The 20,965-nt window shown below is 42.0% G+C and overlaps 1 long non-coding RNA gene across 3 annotated transcripts in view; it reads right to left on the reverse strand.

The window, feature by feature from the left end:
* The window catches only part of LOC119855561, a 40,281-nt gene that overhangs the window by 6,575 nt on the left and 12,741 nt on the right, over positions 1-20,965 (reverse strand). Inside the window, exons 1-2 of one of the 3 annotated variants that reach the window (XR_006281343.1) lie at positions 8,148-8,300; positions 7,339-7,387 (exon numbers count right to left, since the gene is read on the reverse strand). This is a non-coding gene — a long non-coding RNA (uncharacterized LOC119855561). Of the gene's footprint in view, positions 1-7,338; positions 7,388-7,876; positions 7,896-8,147; positions 8,301-20,965 lie in introns of those variants that run through there. The other 2 variants (XR_006281342.1, XR_006281344.1) reach the window with 2 other exon arrangements.

The following is a 20,965-nucleotide window of genomic DNA, read 5'->3' on the forward strand; positions in this document are numbered from 1 at the left end:
TGGAGTCTCCAGGAATCTGTCCAACCAAAATTAGCAACCCTAGGTGGGTGAAGTAATATCTTTTATTGGACCAACTTCTGTGGGCGAAAGAGACAAGCTTTTGAACTAACAGAACTCTTCTTCAGGTCTTGGAAAGGTACTAAGAGTGTCACCGCTAATTAGGATATGTCCTTATGTAAAGCGCTGCAAGGCATGTAGTGAAGATGGTCTATGCCGATAGGAGAGAGATCTCAAGTAGCATAAAAACCCACCTCCACGAGTGGCATAAGCTATGTCAGCAGGAGAAGCTCTCCTGCTGACATAGCGCTGTACACATGAACACTTATGTCAGCGTAACTTATGTTGCTCACGGGGTGGAATAGTCACATGTCATGAGTAAATACAAGATTATTTAGCATAAGTAGTTAGCACGTATTGTTAGGGACCATTCAAAGTGAAATGGCCCATTAACAAAAAGGGGGGGGGTAGTGGGCTACAAATTTGTAATAAAGACACTGGATTTATGGCTTATTAAGATCACGGTTTTTATTGTCTAGCAAAGTTACAAATTTAAGCTCCCAGGCTTGTCTTTTGAAAACGTTGTGCCAGCTTCCTTTTAGGATGAGGACTGACCAGTCATAGTGGAATGATCGCTTTATGAACAGTGTTCACACACAGGTGATATAATGAACAACACTGCACTGAACATAGCTGTAATTCACCAGAATAGACTCCAAAATCAAAGTCAGGCTGTGACAGTTGGCATCCAGAATGATGTAGGTATGAGAGGTAGTGCCTACTCATGCCTGGCCACAAGAAAACATGTCAAAGGGAGCTAGAGGAAGGAAAACTGAGGTTTTCTTCATGGAGTTTTCTCAAAGCGTCCCCTTGGAAGGAGGGGTTTCCTGCCACATGGAAAAATCAGGGGCTTAGCCCTTAAATCCCCACAGGAGATCTGCCAGAGGGACAAAGTCATCTGCCTGGTGACCCTGTGCCTCTGCATTGGCTTCTGACCCAGTGTGGCCTTGCCCTTGCTCCCCGATAGCCCAGCTGGATTGGAGCCATATTGGCAGGGGTACCTCACTAAATGGCTGTCCCTGGGTTTCACTTTAAGGGAGTTTCCCCGTGAGGAAGGAAGCTCCATATGACAATGCATATGGCCTCTGGCAGTGTTACGCTTTTTCCATGGGGCTGGTAAGGATCTTAGGTCTGGCCTCCTGTATGTACCAATCCCTTCTTCACCCCTGGAGGGAGCCTGAGTCCCTTTGGGTATGGGTCTGGTGCTATAGAACTGATTGACCCCTCTGCATAATGATAGTGGGGGGGAGGGATAAGATATGATTTCCTCCCCCCCTCTCCTATTATCATCCAATAAAAAAAGCCTTGTTATCTCTATATTTTTCACTTTATTCTAAGAATGTTACTGTGTGTTTGTTTTTATACTCTCATAGGGCCAGTGGGCTCCTCTGTTTTCTGGAGGCACTCATATAAATAAAAAACCTCACAGTTTTGTATTTTCTTGGTTATGGAACTATGTTCATTTCATCACATTAGCTAGGGCGTCCACAGTCAGTCATTCTACACTGTATATTACAGTGAAACAGTTACATTTCTAGGCTTAACATTTGGAATGGCAAATGGGGGTAGTGAAGAATGTGCATGCAGGGACAGCACACTGCTTTAATCTTTCTGTAACCCACAGCAGAAATTTTAATAGAAATCACTCACTGAAGCTGGTGCGATTTTATGCATTGCAAGGACTGCAATACCCCAGCGTATTACCATATACACATGCAGCATATGTGAGCTTTAAAATATATACTTTATTTTACACAGAAAATATTGTAGCAATATCATCCTTCACACACACACACACACACACACACACACACACACACACACACACAAAATACAAGAAAGAAAGAAAATACTCTAACAATGCACCAGAGTAGGGTAGCACAGGGGAGCAATAATTATGTGAACAATTTCAGTGTTGTGAGCTTATTAAAGAAAAATGCTTTCATGCCCAAGGATGCATTGTTTGATATTGTGTTTGTCTAAAACTTAAAAATAAAAAGTCACTATGACGTGTTTGCATTTAAATTGTTCTATTATAAGATACACTGAAACTACAACAGTGGTTCCCGTAACCCACCCAGCAATATTGTTAATCTATCCAACTATACTCTTAGCCCAGCAGAAGAATCTGTCCTATCTCGGGGCCTCTCCTTTTGCCCCTCCACCCCCACGAACATGATACAGTTCTGTGGTGACCTAGAATCCTATTTTCGACGTCTCCGACTCAAGGAATATTTCCAGCACACCTCTGACCAACATATTAACCCACAGAGACCTTCCTACCAACACTACAAAAAGAAGGATTCTGCGTGGACTCCTCCTGAAGGTCGAAACAGCAGACTGGACTTCTACATAGAGTGCTTCCGCCGACGTGCACGAGCTGAAATTGTGGAAAAGCAGCATTGCTTGCCCCATAACCTCAGCCATGCAGAACACAATGCCATCCACAGCCTCAGAAACAACTCTGACATCGTAATCCAAAAGGCTGACAAAGGAGGTGCTGTCGTCATCATGAATAGGTCGGAGTATGAACAAGAGGCTACTAGGCAGCTCTCCAACACCACTTTCTACAAGCCACTACCCTCTGATCCCACTGAGAGTTACCAAAAGAAACTACAGCATTTGCTCAAGAAACTCCCTGAAAAAGCACAAGAACAAATCCGCACAGACACACCCCTAGAACCCTGACCTGGGGTATTCTATCTGCTTCCCAAGATCCATAAAGCTGGAAATCCTGGACGCCTCATCATCTCAGGCATTGGCACCCTGACAGCAGGATTGTCTGGCTATGTAGACTCCCTCCTCAGGCCCTATGTTACCAGCACTCCCAGCTATCTTCGAGACACCACTGACTTCCTGAGGAAACTACAGTCCATTGGTGATCTTCCTAAAAACACCATCCTAGCCACTATGGATGTAGAAGCCCTCTACACCAACATTCCACACAAAGATGGGCTACAAGCCGTCAGGAACACTATCCCCGATAATGTCACGGCTAACCTGGTGGCTGAACTTTGTGACTTTGTTCTCACCCATAACTCTTTCACATTTGGGGACAATGTATACCTTCAAGTCAGTGGCACTGCGATGGGTACCCGCATGGCCCCACAGTATGCCAACAATTTTATGGCTGACTTAGAACAACGCTTCCTCAGCTCTCGTCTCCTAATGCCCCTACTCTACTTGCGCTACGTTGATGACATCATCATCATCTGGACCCATGGAAAAGAAGCCTTTGAGGAATTCCACCATGATTTCAACAATTTCCATCCCACCATCAACCTCAGCCTGGATCAGTCCACACAAGAGATCCACTTCCTGGACACTATGGTGCTAATAAGCGATGGTCACATAAACACCACCCTATATTGGAAACCTACAGACCACTATTCCTACCTACATGCCTCTAGCTTTCATCCAGATCATACCACACGATCCATTGTCTACAGCCAAGCTCTACGATATAACCGCATTTGCTCCAACCCCTCAGGCAGAGACAAACACCTACAAGATCTCTATCATGCATTCCTACAACTACAATACCCACCTGCTGAAGTGAAGAAACAGATTGACAGAGCCAGAAGAGTACCCAGAAGTCACCTACTCCAGGACAGGCCCAACAAAGAAAATAACAGAACGCCACTAGCCATCACCTTCAGCCCCCAACTAAAACCTCTCCAACGCATCATCAAGGATCTACAACCTATCCTGAAGGACAACCCATCACTCTCACAGATCTTGGGAGACAGACCAGTCCTTGCTTACAGACAGCCCCCCAATCTGAAGCAAATACTCACCAGCAACCACACACCACACAACAGAACCACCAACCCAGGAACATATCCTTGCAACAAAGCCCGTTGCCAACTCTGTCCACATATCTATTCAGGGGACACCATCATAGGGCCTAATCACATCAGCCACACTATCAGAGGCTCGTTCACCTGCGCATCTACCAATATGATATATGCCATCATGTGCCAACAATGCCCCTCTGCCATGTACATTGGTCAAACTGGACAGTCTCTACGTAAAAGAATGAATGGACACAAATCAGACGTCAAGAATTATAACGTTCAAAAACCAGTTGGAGAACACTTCAATCTCTCTGGTCACTCGATTTCAGACCTAAGAGTGGCTATCCTTCAACAAAAAAGCTTCAAAAACAGACTCCAACGAGAGACTGCAGAATTGGAATTAATTTGCAAACTGGATACAATTAACTTAGGCTTGAATAGAGACTGGGAATGGATGAGTCATTACACACAGTAAAACTATTTCCCCATGTTATTTCTCCCCCCCCCCGTACCCCCCACTATTCCTCAGATATTCTTGTTAACTGCTGGAATTAGCCTACCTTGCTTGTCACCATGAAAAGTTTTCCTCCTTTCCCCCCCCCCCGCTGCTGGTGATGGCTTATCTTAAGTGATCACTCTCCTTACAGTGTGTATGATAAACCCATTGTTTCATGTTCTCTGTGTGTGTATATCAATCTCCCCTCTGTTTTTTCCACCAAATGCATCCGATGAAGTGAGCTGTAACTCACGAAAGTTTATGCTCTAATAAATTTGTTAGTCTCTAAGGTGCCACAAGTACTCCTTTTCTTTTTGCGAATACAGACTAACACAGCTGCTACTCTGAAACCAGTGATACTATGAATAATATGCCTAAATTATGTGGTATATTTAGCATATATTTATCTTTAAGTCTCTTTTGACTTTTCTGGCAGAGCCTAGAAATTCTGATCATAAGGGCTAGACCATGGAGTTACTATAAGCCCTGATTAAGAGGCATTGCCTAACTGCACTACCCCAGAAGCAGATCAGTGACTCAATTGCAGATAAGATCCAATTCAAAGTAAAAAGAAAAGGAGTACTTGTGGCACCTTGCGAATACAGACTAACACGGCTGCTACTCTGAATTCAAAGTAATTCACACTCACTTATGGTGGATGCAGGAGGGAGCAGAAATGACTCCTCCTCCTGTATAATCACAGGGCCAGTAATAAGTGCAGGGAATAAGGGAGCACCCATAGACTTCTATATTTGGAGGAGAGAGGGGCCAGCAAGCAGCCATTGCTCTCCAGCTGCCTAGCTCTGGCTGATGGCCTGGGTGTTCATGTTATTTGTGATGCAGCACTATTTTTTTAAATACCTGCTCCTACATTGTTTCTTTACTTTTTATCCTGCTCCTGTTATTATGGCAGCTGGTCCTGCAGGACCCGTGGGATCCCAGGCCCACGGCAGGGCTGTACCTCTCATTAGGAATCACAGATGCATATGTAACACTGACAGTCCCCAGTAGTCAGGATCAAACCTGGGATCTTTGTAGCTAAATGCACGAGCCTCTACTGCATGAGCTAAAAGCCCTATGGCTCGTAGCTAAGGCCATACAGCAGATTCATTAATCTCTAAGTGGTTTCGGTGCCACTAGAGGGGACAGAACACCACACCCTGGACATGTGTGGGTTACACTTAGAAAAGATTTTTTAAAAAATCTGAATTGTAAACTACCGAAAAAAATCAGTGTATACAGTTTGGAAGGTCAACACCCCTACCATGCCCCCCAATTTACATCCCTGGGGACACCACACATCCCCAATTGTGAGGTGAGTACCATGAGTCATGATTTAGCCCACAGAGATAGTAACAGGTCAAATGTGTCAAAAATAAGTTCTTACAAGCCCAAGATCAATAGAAATTCCACTGGCGTCTAGTGCAGGCATAGAAGTGAGTGGTGCTGGCTGGGCAAAGGGTGTGACCAGGGCACAGGCTGATTCATCAACTTCCACTGGCACAGAGCCTCAACTCGGTGTAGAACTGCTTCCTCCTCCTCTGGTGGAACAACAGAGCAGCTGGCAAAAACCCCTGTCCTCATTCAGCACAAATCCCTACTTTGGGGGTGCAGAGGTCTAGGCTTCTGCAGGGAGATGTAATTGACACTTATTTCTCCTCCATCTTGAATGAATCTAGTCTGGTTCTTATTCCTTTAACCGAGTCTCCTCTTATTCTTGTACTTAGCCAGAACCTCAGGCATTGGCAGCATGACCATCCAGAGAACACTTATGTCAATGGTAATCTTTGGAATTGAGATAATCTGCTCACTGGTGCACCCTAGACATTTGCAGCATACAATGGTAGCTAACTCTCAAGGCCTCAAGTAAAACAAACAGAAATTTAAATTAAAAAAAAAAAAACTTTTTCTTCTATAAGGACTTCCTAGTCCCTAGATCAGTATGAGCATGGACCACTGGCCATCCTAGTCCATCCTAATATTCCCCACAGTCAGTGCCAGCCTATTTGAAACTGGCATGGAGCCTACCTCTGTGGTGCAGAAGTCCCCCTGCTTGACCACTCTTCCTGCTTGTCCCCACAGAGGGCTGCTATGGGGGCATCTGTGGTGCAGGTCATACACAATGAGGTGAGTTTCATCCAACAAAAATAGTCCTGTTTTTACCTCTGTTACAGTATAAACCAGTCTCCTAAAAACAAAGTTTGTAAAAAAAGATAATTCCAAATATTTTTAGCTGTTCTATATGCTTGAAACTCTTGGAAAGAAAGGATTTTCATGAGCATATAAAACCTGTAGTCTGAGGATCTGTCAAAAGTAAAATGAGTCATAATCAATATTAACAGGAAGGCAGGCTTGATGCAAGGAAGTGTGTGGGCAAAAGAGTGAAATAAACTTGTCAAGACCTAAATCTGAAAAGAGACACTTCCAAAATTAGGTATATTAATAAAATGGAATTTGAATAAATAAAGTTAAAATGTGTCTGGTTATGGATGATTGATATTTTCCTAATTAGCGTGACCATAACCAATGCTCCATCTCAGACATGCTGGAACAGCTTGTATAGTGGAGGTGCTGAGAGCCATTGAACCAATCCGTAAACCCTTTATATGATGGAAGCCACTTCAAGCCAGAGGGGGCAGCAGCATCCCTAGTTCCAGCACCTATGCCCCTCTCCTTCCCTTGCATGCCACACCCAAAAACCAGAAAAAAATCCTAGCTTGTTTGCTGTAATGTTTCCAAAGTCAGAGCAACCTTGGCTAGAAAACTAGGTGACGTACATGCAAGAGACAAAGGTGACATGCACGGTGGTTTCCTGAGATCTTAGCTATGGTAGAGCTCTATCATGCAAATTTGCCTCTTGCAAAACAATCTCTGTTGCAATATTGGAGCTTCCCTACCCCTAACAGATACACAGAGATCACTGTAAGGAACGACTGGCAAATAAGATCAATATGAAAAAAGTGAACACACAGCAAAAACAGTGCTTACCAGTCCTTATCCAGATTTCTGAGGGTGGAAAGGAATGGGTTCAGCTATGCTAAAAATAGAGTTAAAAGTAACACTGGAATGATAGTTCTTTCAAATAAGCTGCCAATTCAATTCATTTTAAACTTTTCAAAATGTCTGTCATTTCCCAATTGCACTAGCCCTGAACACAACCCTTACAGCTTTGCAACATTCCCTCATTTTTCCCTGTTTTGCACCCCTTTTCCTGTACACGCACATGAGTAGTCCCACTGGGTTTAATGGGAATCATGTTCCCATAGCATAAATGTGTGCATGTATAAGTATTTAGAAATTTCAAAACTTTTTTGGGGGAAAAAAAAAATAATGATCAGCTCTGTAGGAGATAAGAAAAACAAAGTTAAAGTTTTGGCAATTTTTTTTTAAAACCAAAACTAGAATTTGATAAACAATTGTCAAAAAATTGAAACTAGAAAAATTCAACCAGCTTTACTGATGATTACAAAAGACTGCACTGAGCTCAATTGCAAAATAAGCTGATCAACCACAGAAATAGATGCACCTTTAATTCCTCATTAGTGTAGTAAGGCTAGTCCCATTTCTACAGAAATAGATACAGGGGCTGGAAGGCCATGAGGAGAGAGATGCAGGTAGAAAGCGTGGAAAGACAGAAGGATGTATGGAAAACCCAGAGAGTGACAAGTGCCTGCATTCACTTCTCAGCTTTATTCCCTACCTCATAAACACACACCAACTTCCATAACTCTATTGTGCTTTCCCCTACCCCCAAAAAGCTTCCACAGTGACCTTCCTTAAACCTACATTAAACTCACTTTCAGGCTCTACCTACAGAAACAGGAGCAAGTGGTGACACAAACTAAAATGACACTGAGCAGAAAAATCCAGACTAAATCCCTGGTAAAGTTTGTGCTGAGCATCTATTTCAGGGTTTTCTACTACCACCCATTCCTGTGGTATCTGACATTTAGTAACTAAATTACCTGCAGCTGACCAATACCTTGTGCCTGGCCTTCTGTGAACACAACCATAAAATGAAGCAGCAGCAGTAGCGGTCCTTTCTATTACCCCTGGTTCTTACATATTACTGACACCTGGTATTTACATCACACATTTCCTCCATGAATCTCAAATCTCTTCTTTTCCTGAGTAATGTTTTATGAAGACCCATGATCCTCATTTTACAGTTTATGGCGAAACAGACACAGAAGTTTAGTGGCTTGCCCAAAATCATACACCAAGTCAATGGTAGAGCTGGGAATAAACCCCAGGAGTTCTAACTCTCAAATCCTTGCTCTATCAGGTAATACTGTCTCCCTGTAAGGACTTTTATTATTCATATTTGTCCTTTGTTACAACGGCAAATTTTATTTAGTAATTCCACTGATGAGAATAAAGCAAAATAATTAGGAAAATACAGCAGTGTATATCACTAAGGGAAACAAAACATTTGGAAAGTTTTAGTATGTACAGGACTAGCTCTGACTTCTCCAAGCCAACTTTGCTAAGTCAGCAATTGGCATGAACCACAAGCCACTGCGTTCCCAGATATGGGTTTAGTTACCCCTGGGCTGTCTTTCATGCATTCATGCTTTTAAACCATGTAAACTATAACTTCCTGAAAATAAAAATAGTTTTGTTAAACTTAGACTTTCATTAAACTATTTCAGATTACATGTGGTGGGAAAAATATGTGCTTTTACATAAATGTTTTTGGTTAGCAACAAGACATTTTAAAGCCTTAAAACATACACAGATGGCTTGATTCTCCTCTCACTATCCCCAGGGAAACTCTCTTGATGATGATTGAGTTAATACTAGTTTACACTGGTGGAAATGAGAGGAAAATTAAGCCCAAACTTTTCAGTTATAATACAATGAAAACTTACACATCTCTATTTGAGATATTACTTTTATCACCCAGATAAGTTAAAATATTTTAAGGCAACATCAGCATTTTGGGACAATTGGGGTGGTTGTTTTTGTTTTGGTATGCTCATTAAGGCCCCAATCCTGCAGATATTTGCACATGCTTAACTTTAGGGTCTGAGTAGACCCAATAAAGTCAACAGAACTGCTCACAGTACATAAAGTTAAGCAAGTGTGTAAGTCATTGCAGGATTGGGGCCTAAAGGTGTGGTCACTTCGGCTGCAGCAAAACTCATCCAGAAAAAAGAAAACAATTCTTCCAAGGGATCTGTGTTCTGGTAATAGTCAGTTTATGCATTTCAACCACAATGAAGAAAAATAAATCTAATCAAGGGGATGATTATTTGCACATGATGGCTATAGGTAGCCTGTGCTTTGTCCAAGTGGACAATAGTAAAAAGGAGTAGGAAAGACCCAGAGGTATCAGAAGAGGTTGATAGCAAAAGAGAGTGTGGCCAAAGGTTAGATTTTCATGTGTTTGGCACCTCTTTGGATCAGGACTTCATTTAGTACCTGGTGCTGCAAGCATTTATGCAGTATGCACATATGTAAGTTTTCAATGGGACTAATTACATGTATATTCAATAGGGCTACTTTCCTATGTATAGTTAAGTGCATGGGTGTTTGTGGGATTCATGTTGCATTGATGTCTCTGTAGAACTTAATTTTAATTGCTGGTTTTTCAGGAAAAAGGGAAGATGGAAAAAAGACAAAATGGAAAGAGCCGCTGTCCTAAAGAGCTTAGATTAGCAACTTGATATACCAATGTATTGAGTTTTCACACAGGGTTACTGTAGGTGAAAAACATTGGCTGGGTCATGGAGAAGTGTTTGGAGCGCGTTCTGTTGATCCAGTACTAGCTGTGTTTCAAGCCGGTTTGAGAATGTGGTTTTCATTCTCTTTTTGTGATTAAGGGGCCCTTTACATGTTCAAAGAGTATGCACTCATTCTGTTCCGCCCAATCAAGAGGGGACCCTTTCCTCGCTGGAGTGATGTGTCAAGGAAGAATTCCCTTCCTTACTGTTGGCTGCCTTTTTTCCCCCCCAACACTCTCCTTTTCTCCTACCTTTCCTGCAATATTACAGCTAGCCTAGCTCCATGCAAAGATAGCACTGCAGCTTGGAGAGAAACAGAACCCTTTGTGGTTGCAAAATCAGTACACAGTTGGTAGCTGGGAGTGGAGGATAGTGAGGAGGCAGTAGCGATACCATGTAGCAAAGGGTGCTCCATGCTGGAGAACCTCTTCCATAGCACATCTAGCTGCTGCCAGGCTGAGAAGAAAAAATCATAAGGTCACACATCATATTCTGCAATATTTATTTTTCCTTTGGTAATAGAAGCACAAAATGAAAGCGAGTCAGATTTTGGAATGAACTGCCTTGAGGTATTAGCAGCTTGTCGCCATATAATGATTACGAAGTATCAGAGGGGTAGCCATGATAGCCTTTATCCATTAAAAACAACAAGGAATCTGGTGGCACTTCAAAGACTAACAGATTTATTTGGACATAAGCTTTCATGGGTAAAATCCCCCACTTCTTCTGATGCATGGAGTGAAAATTACAGATACAGGTATAAATATACTGGAACATGAAGAGTAGGGAGTTACCTTACAAGTGGAGAATAAGCGTTAACAAGGCCAGTTCAGTCGGGTGGATGTGGTCCGCTCCCAATAATTGATGAGGCGGTGTCAATCCCGAGAGGGAAAATTGCTTTTGTAGTGAGCCAGCCACTCCCAGTCCCTATTCAAGCCCAAATTAATGGTGTTAAATTTGCAAACGAATTCTAGCTCTGCAGTTTCTCATCTGAAGAAGTGCAGTTTTTTTACCCATGAAAGCTTATGCACCAAATAAATCTGTTAGCCTTTAAGGTGCCACTGGACTCCTTGTTGTTTTTGTGGATACAGACTAACACAGCTACCCCTCTGATACTTGGCACCATGGAAGGCACTGAATTTAGCCATATGAAGTGGAAATCCATGAAAAAACTTGTACAGATAAAAGACAGACATCATCTTCCTCTCCAAGTGCAAATAGATGGACATCATACCAAAGGGGCTGAAGATAAAAAATCCATTGCAATTGACATACTACACTGACTATGGTGAGAGATTGTGCCACACACTCTCAAAGAAACTGAGGAACCACCTGATCAGCATCCTGTACAGCAAACAGGAGAAGATCAAGAATGAGATCTCAAAACTGGAGACTCTCATACAAAACCAACCTTCCACACAAACTTCCACTTGGCTGGACTTCACAAAAATGAGACAAGCCATTTATAATTCACACTTTACTTCTCTACAGAGGAAAAAGGACAGTAAACTATCTAAACTCCTACATGACAAAGGGGGCTACAACAGTGGTATCCTTGACTCACGCAACAATATTGTTTATCTATCCAACCACACACTTAGCCCGGCAGAAGAGTCTGTCCCATCTCGGGAACTCTCTTTCTGCCCCACCACCCCCACACACATGATACAGTTCTGCGGTGATCTAGAAGCCTATTTTCACTGTCTCTGACTCAAGGAATATTTTCAACACGCCACTGAACACGCACTGACCCACAGGAACCCTCCTACCAACACTACAAGAAGACGAATTCTGCGTGGACTCCTCCTGATGGTCGAAATGACAGACTGGACTTCTACATAGAGTGCTTCTACAGACGTGCACAGGCTGAAATTGTGAACAAACAGCATCACTTGCCCCATAACCTCAGCCATACAGAATGCAATGCTGTCCACAGCCTCAGAAACAACTCTGACATTATAATTAAAGAGGCTGACAAAGGACGTGCTATAGTAATCATGAACAGATCAGATTATGAACAGGAGGCTACCAGGCAATTCTCCAACACCACATTCTACAGGCCACTATCCTCCAATCCTACTGAGGAGTACCAAAAGAAACTACACCATCTGCTCAAGAAACTCCCTGAAAAAGCACAGGAACAAATCTGCACAGACACACCCCTAGAAGCCCGACCAGGGGTATTCTACCTGCTACCCAAGATCCATAAACCTGGACGCCCCATCATCTCAGGCATTGGCACCCTGACAGCAGGATTGTCTGGCTATGTAGACTCCCTCCTCAGACCCTATGCTACCAGCACTCCTAGCTATCTTCGAGACACCACCGACTTCCTGAGGAAACTACAATGCATCAACTAAAACCTATCCAGCACATCATCAATGATCTACAACCTCTCCTGGAAAATGATCCCTCACTCTCACAGACCTGAAGCAAATACTCACCAACAACTACACACCACAGAACCACTAACCCTGGAACCAATCCCTGTAACAAACCCTGTTGCCTACTCTATCCCCATATCTACTCTAGCGACACCATCATAGGACCCAACCACATCAGCCACACCATCAGGGGTTCATTCACCTGTACATCTACTAATGTGATATATGTCATCATGTGCGAGCAATGCCCCTCTGCCATGTACATTGGCCAAATCGGACAGTCTCTACATAAAACAAATCAGACATCAGGAATGGTAACATACAGAAGCCAGTAGGAGAACACTTCAATCTCCCTGGACATTCAATAATGGATATAAAAGTAGCCATCTTTCAACCAAAAAAAACTTCAAAAACAGACTTCAAAGAGAAACTGTAGAGCTACAATTCATTTTCAAACTTACCACCATTAATTTGGGCTTGAACAGGGACTGGGAGTGGCTGGCTCGCTACAAAAGCAAATTCCCTTCTCTTGGTATTGACACCTCTTCATTAATTATTGGGAGTGGACCACATCAGCCCTGACTGAATTGGCCTTGTCAACACTGGTTCTCCACTTGTAAGGCAACTTCTTCATGTGCCAATATATTTATGCCTGTATCTGTAATTTTCACTCCACGCATCTGAAGAAGTGGGGGTTTTTATCCATGAAAGCTTATGCCCAAATAAATCTGTTAGGCTTTAAGGTGCCACTAGACTCCTCGTTGTTTTTATAAAGACTGCAGTCTCTCTAAAGTTACTTCAGTTGTTTCTCTCTCGATAGCAGCATTGGCAGTAACTCAAGTATACAAAATGATAAAGGGCATAAAAGAAAAACAAAAGGGGATATTTTAAATGGATCTTGCCAAGTTATAGACAATTTTCTGAGTTATTTTATGATGATGTATTTGATATTTGTATGCTGTTATTTTAAAGTCTGCTCTGACTAGTATGCCTAATATGGTCAATCCTGTGATGTGCTCCCCTGCCATTGACTTCAATAGGAGCTCCAGGGTCTCAGCACTTCTCAGGATTAGGACAGATGTGGCTTATGTACACTGATTATAATGTCTCCATCACTGGGCCTATGAACACATGTACGGTAACAAAACAATACGTGACTGAGCAAATCTGGAGACTGCAAAGCTATTTAATTGCATAGTTTCCAACAATCTGGAAATGGAAACCCTCCTTCCATGCCTTGCTATTCATCTTACATTTTCCTCTTGTATGCCAGTAAAGACAATGGTTCTTTTTAAGAATTACTCATATTTAAATGATTTTTAGGACTTTTTATACATTTTACGTCTTTTATAGTTTATAGGTATAGCCTGTCACAACAGGTTTATCCAAATCTTTTAAAGGGGTAAACAAATTCTCTAAACGTACTTTACATCTTATGAAACAAGCAAGAGATCAGTTACCTTTTTCAAGAGTGAAATATAAAATAGTCTGATCAAATGGACTGAGCAAGAGGCTGGAACTCAAGAATCCTGCTTCTGCAATTGATTACCAACTGTAGACTTCAAGGCTATTCAGCTATGTCTACAGTTGGAGCTGGAATTTAACACTTCCAGCTCAGAGACATACCTGTGCTAGCTATGATAGAGCTAGCGTGCTAAAACAGAGGGGGATAACTGCCCTAAATACATGTCTAATGTCTCAGAGGGGTACAAATTTAGGACATCTAGCCCCTTGTACTACTTATGTTGCCGTGGTTACACCCAATTTTAAGTGTGCTAGCTTGATCCAAGCTAGTGCAGGTATGTCTCCTCAAAATGGAAATTACACCTCATGCTCAAAGTGTAGACGTACCCTTACATGAACATGTTCAAAGTTAAGTGACAATGTTTGGCACCTAAATCCTTCTTAGGTGACATGGATACTGTGATACAGTGTGCAAGTGTTTTGAAGGCCATTGAAGGGGACTGAGAGGTCATGTACAGCAGCCCAGTTTTGCCCCAAGGAGCGGGCCTCACCAAGCCAAACCCATAGCTGGGCCTTGGTGCATTAATTCCCAGCCAGGATTCAGGGAGGCATTTCCTGCTGCGAACTAATTAGGGCAGCTGAGCCTATTTGGGTTCAACATTTTAAAGATAGGTGGGTTACTCCCAGAGAAGGCAGACAGAAGCTAAGGCAAAGAGTTCTTGGAAGACATGAGCATGGGAGACTGTTGATCGTTCTTTTGAGTTTCTTGCCTGTAGACTGAGTAGAATGAGTGCAGCTAATGACATTTTGCCAAGTTGGTATCAATTTGGGTTATACCAGAACCTCTGGCAATAAAATCCAATCTTAAGAGTGGAATTTGTATTCTGATTGGTGATTTAGAACCATTAGGAAGTACACAAAGATAATTGATGGACCTTTGTGATCTCATCACTGACACCTTCATCCTCCCTCAGTATTGTTTCTTGCTCTTGCTTGTTGCATCCTTGGTTCAAATTTGACTGTAAGTTCCTTAGGGCAGGGATGTGGGTACAAGTGTGTGAAGTGTTTTGTTTAGGTTAAACACGGCACAGTGGGCTCTGATCCTTTGGTGGGGGAGGGAGCAGCTGTTGTTATTAGCACAATGCAAATATTAAATAATAAACCTGAGAGTCCAGTAAACTTTCTCTTTCATTTTATACCTGGTCCTGCTCCTGATTTTCACAGGAGCTGAGTACAATCAACTCCTGTTCAGGTCAGTGGAGTTATGGAGTTAAAGATGCTCAGGGTCTTGTAAGATCTTGACAACACTCTAAAAATGGACATCACTGTACATGTGCTAAGCAATATGATTTCCACTGGAAAAAGAAAGTTATTGCTGATTAGATCAAGATGCATTTCATGTACATTTATTCCTCTGTCTTAAGTTCAGAGAACATGAAAACGTTGAAATTGTGTTGTACTGAGTATACAAAACCATTGGCCAAATGCATTTCTTGTGTAAGTTAATTGGCTACAATAGCATTACACCCAAATATCAATTTATCCCCATAACAAATCAGCACACAAGTTTAATATAAACTTTATATTAAAAAAACCTCTGAATGCCCCAGGAGAACAATGTATACTTGTATACTATATAATACTATATAATGTATACTATATAATCTATACATCTACCAGAACATATAGAAGTCTATGTACTGCTATTGTAGATTTCATTCTTTGTACTTGTAAAAAATTGTGTATTCAGGAGTAGAGTGGTTTTTTTGTTTTTTTTTTATTAGATGGGTGAATTTCTAACAGTACAGCTGGGCTAGCCAGCCTCTAATCCAGGAAAACACTTAACAGCATAAAACCTGTAACAAATTTGCATTGGTTGGGATCTTTCCAACATTAGGATGCAGCACACAGTGACCCGATCAATAATACATGAAGAAATGCAAACCGTGAGTGATGCTGACAGAGAAGTATTAAGTCTGAAACGAAGCAGAGACACTTCCTGGTTCAGAAATATTAAAAAATCTTGATTGTTTCATTCTACAACACAACTGTCTGACTGAGAGAGGTTGTTTGTTTGGGGGTTTCTTGCAACTTTTAAGGCTTTGGTGTGTGGTTTTTTTGTTTGTTTGTTTGTCATTTGAAGGAAGTAGAAGTAACTTGTATTGGAGAACAGAAAAATATCTGTCTGACCTGTTCCAACCATAAATTGTCTGGGTATAATAAAGAGACCTTAAGCCCCATGTTTTTTTACTGATGCTTTGAATGTTCCTTATTCTTCTTTTGCCCAAGGCAGATATATCATCTCCTATTATATATCTTCTGAAGCTAACATAGCTCTTGGGGCTTGATCCTGCTACCTCTGAAGTCATTGGGAGTTTTTAAACTGATTTCAGTGGACACAGAAACAGGCACATGGGATGCATCATTGTGTTTTCATTAGAATGTGTTGTCATAAATACAACCTGCACTGCAGGAGAGTAGATGTTTAGGGAGCTTTTCTTTCTAGAAAGAATCTAGGTTCATTTCAGATGTAAAATGGATTAGTAAGGAAACCTGAAAGATCAAGTCAAAATCTGAGCTTTAGCCACAGTGGATTATAACACAGTTTGGTTAAAGCCCTGGGGACATATGTCCAGTTGCTGACAGTTTACCTGGGCAGTGCAAATGAGGCCTAAGCATGATATAAATAATTTTACCAAATCAAGCTATAGATTTGGGCAGTATCTACAATGAGGGTTTTTTTTTGTTTTGTTTTTGTTAAAAATTTTACACCATTCTTTACAGCAGTGTAACTCTGCTGGTGGGAACCCAAATGAAGACAAGGCTCCAATAGCCACGCAGAGTAGGTCTAAACAACACAGCATTAAGAATGGCAGCAGCTGAAGGAGACTTATCTATGCTACTGCTTCCATTTGCTATATGAAGCTATACTAGATGAAGTGAGCTGTAGCTCACGAAAGCTTATGCTCTAATAAATTTGTTAGTCTCTAAGGTGCCACAAGTACTCCTTTTCTATTAGCAACATGGGCATTTTTAACCAAAAAAATACCCCTACATGTAGACAAAGGCTAGGGGATTAGTGGATTAAAACCAGTTTATAACCTGACTGCACTGGATATCTAAATTGTGTAGTATCTTTTTTAGGAACAGCCTGGTTTAAGCACAGTGGTAGCTAAAAGTTTGAAATGCCAAGTAAGCAGGGCCTGTAACAGAACAGCAGCTACTGAAGAACCACCCACCCTTTTCACGTGGCTCCTCAATAAGTTACTGTCCCAGTCCAACAGTAATTAAAACACTCCCCTCCTGGGGTCCAGTTTATTTAGTCCTTACACAGTGGCCCTCTGGGCCCCAAGCCCAGTTCTGTGTTTTTCTCCTTGAATTAGGAGTCTGCAGCCGTCCTTTCCAGAGCTGGGTTCTGTGTCTCTCCTTGAGTCAGGAGTTTGGCCTTTTAGGCCTCAATCCCATTTCAGGGCATCTCTCCCCTTGAGTCAGAAGGCCCCATCTCTCTTTCTCAAAGCTGAGTTCAGTTCCTTTAGGGCACTCACCTGCAGATGCTTCCTCAAACCAGCTATAGCTTCCTAGTCTTCTGTCCTATCTGGGCTTCCTAACTGGAGTGTTACCAGGTTCCGTTTGAATTGCCCAGGGTCAGGAAGGAAGTTTTTGGCAGATATCAGAATTGAACTCAGATCACAAGAGTAACAGCCTAATATCATAATTCCTTCCTTTCTTCCAGCCGACTCCCACTCGACCCATTGTCGGTACAGAGATGAGCAGGCCTAGGCCCATCCCTTCAACCAAGGAGTGAGGAACCCCAAAACCCAGGCCACAACGGAGTTTGGAGCCAAAAATGAGAAAAACAGGGATGAGAGTGGAGGTTACAGGGCCAAAACAAGGGAGCCAGAGGGGGACATTGAGCAGAGAATCCCAGACAGCATTCAGTTCCCCCTTGAGCTCTCTTTCCTTGGGACTCTCCCAAGCATCTGTTCTTTCCTTTGTTACCTCTCCAGGCCTACCTGAGTTAATCATATGAGCTCATTCTTAGGCACCTGGGGAGGTGAGCTGATCTTTTCACATGTGGGCTGAGGCCCCATTTTCCCTTAAAAGGGCGAGCCAGTCTGCGATAGGGCCTAAAGGTAGAAGTACAGAATACAGCCAGATGATAAAAAAAAAAAAAAAAAATAGGGGCCTGTAAAAATAACCTTAAGAGCCAGACATCTGTAGAGCAGAATGGCCATTGCAATCCCTCACAGTATGATCCAAATCCCATGCATTTCAAATCGTTCCCTTCTACCTAATAATACAAGAAAATGTCATGTATTGGCTTGTGTGTATACTACTCCCTGCTGTTGCTACTTGGTGCACCAGCGCACTAACAACCATGAAGTTCTTGATGGCTGTGGTTTTGCTGAATAAGTAACCTTGTTCTGATCCCAATGAAACAAGTGATGTTTAACTTGCTTCCACATGTGTATTTGGGCCAACAAGACAAAAAATATTGAAACCAAAATGGAAAAATCACTTGCTGGACGCAGAGCACTAAAGTACATACTGACTTTTTTCAAAATTATATATCCTAATAGTCACAATATAGAGCCCTATTTGTGGATCACTACAAATTAAAGCTCAGCTACTGATCATTTGAATAAAAGCCCCTGTACATTTCCTAGAATATCTCCTCAAATATAACATGAGCTGGACTTTTTTTTTTTTTGCATTGTTGGTCCACAATGCAATTCTCCATTCATTCGCTATAATTCTTTGATTTATACACACTGTAAGCATTCTGTTACCTTGGGAATCTTTAAGTAGAAAACAAGATTTATCGGGGAGGGATTATGGAATCATGGTTCATTTTAGAAAAGAAACAAAATGCATTACTTAGTGTCAGTCTTGAACCTTTGTTAATATCATCTGTCTGCTAGTGCATATATATAGTTTTGTGTATGTGTCAGACCTAGACTTAATGTGCTTGGTTTATATTTGTTGCTAGTTCTGAAATAAACAATCAAACTGTACTCTGGGATGATAATGGACTTATTATAATATACTGCTTTCTAATAAATGGTAGTAAGATTAGGTTCAGTCTGGAGCTGCCCTGCATGCAGAACTGCCATTGACTTCAATGGGAGCTCCACCCCTGGAACAGCTCCTAGATCTGGCCTTAATTTGCAGCTGAAATGACATTTAATGTCCATCTAAAGCTCAGACTGTTTTTAAGTTAGTGTCTGCCCACTTCTACCATGCTGTGCATGCCTTTATCTGCAATTATTTCAGCTCCACTAAACTCTACTAGAAATTCCAATATTTGGGTTATCCAATCGGCAACAGCTAAATGCCTCTATTTATGGAAAAAATCAAGCTCACATTCCTGTGATTTCTCACAGAACTTGTTTTGTACGAGCCAGTGTGAATGTTTTATTACCCTCCTTTAAAAACATTTTCTTTAAACATTTATATTGTGGTCTGTAGGTTGTGGTTGGGTAAAAGTACAATGTTTTGAAACATTCCTGATTTTACTGACTGCCTGGGCAAGTCACTCACTTCTCCACGTTCAAGGGATGTCCTTCTAGGCTAAGTTCAAGTTTACAGCTACCTCATGTAAAAGAAAAGACATGACAGAAATAGGAAAAGTTCAAAGAAGGACAATAAAAAGTATTAGTAAACTGAAGAACTTTTTGTTCCAAGTGCAGTTCAAGGTGCTGATTATAATCTATAAAGCCCTATGTAGTCTGGGTCCCAGATATCTGATATATCATAGTCCCTGGTAGGGGCAGGCAAAAAGGGAGGAGAATCAGGGGCCCAATAATCAACAGGAACACAGAACTCCTCCAGCGCTGGGGCTATGGCAGGGAGAGTGAGCTCCTTCAGCCCCAAGGGTGTTGGCGGGATCACAGAGCTCCTCCAGCCCTGGGGCTGCAGCAAGGCACAGAACGTGCCCCTCCAAAAGCAGACAAATTTCAATTCCTGTGCATGCCCCTGGTTCTTGGAAGTAAATGGGAATCTTTCAGTCTGTGTCCTATTATAAGAGTTACAATCCATCTTGTTGCTCTTGCTGTTAGTTCTTGGGTAGAACTCCCCAGGTCCAGCAGCAAGATATTCTCAGTGGAGCTTCAATGCCTTTGGAAATCTCTCCTTCTGGCAAAAAGAAAAGGAGTACTTGTAGCACCTTAGAGACTAACAAATTTATTAGAGCGTAAGCTTTCGTGAGCTACAGCTCACTTCATCGGATGGTAGGCCAAGTTTGACAAGCTTCAGCATGAAATGTACCTGCTAAGTCATCATTTGAATGGGCTGTTAAACCATTCCTGCAGCAGGCATTGTGAGGGGTTTTAGTATAGGCCCGTTGTTTTAAGGGACATACATTTTGTTTAATAACATAATTGCATTTATTTAATTAATGGTACCTAGATGCTGTGTTAGGTCAGGTAGCAATGTTGTTATTTACGGAATGATTTGTAAATGTAAGGAGAGCTTTAACTTCCTAACACTGGCTAGTTTGAAAAGGAGAAAAGTTAAGACTCGCGGCTTGTCTAAACTACAAAATTAAGTTGACTTTATCTAATTCAACCTTGAGCCCCCAAATTAATTAAGTTGATTGTGCATGGTCACACCATGCTTATTGTCTCGATGGAGTGTGTCCTCACTATCAGCGCCTGCATCAATGCACAAAGCAGTGCATTGTGGGTAGCTATCCCAAAGTGCAGCTTGCCGCAGTGTGTTTTAGGAAGTTTGTGCAATGCCTCATGGGACCAAAACATTGTCGCTGGGGAGAATGCGAACATTGTGTCGGCATCCCATGATGCACTGTGCTCCCTCCCTCACATCAACAGCAAACCACCCAGTGGTTTTCGCGCTTTAAAACCGCCGCACGTACGCCATAACCCCAGAAGCATGGAGTCAGCTCAGTTGTGCACTCTTGCTGTGAGAATCTCAAACACCTCATGCCTTCTCCTGTAGTATTTCCAGAGCCGAAGTAGGGTCCACCACATGGAACATAGTGATATCCTGCAACCAGCCCTGCTGCAAGCCATTGAAAAGAAC

Source organism: Dermochelys coriacea, chromosome 5 (assembly GCF_009764565.3).
Source record: "Dermochelys coriacea isolate rDerCor1 chromosome 5, rDerCor1.pri.v4, whole genome shotgun sequence".
Taxonomy (NCBI): domain Eukaryota; kingdom Metazoa; phylum Chordata; order Testudines; family Dermochelyidae; genus Dermochelys; species Dermochelys coriacea.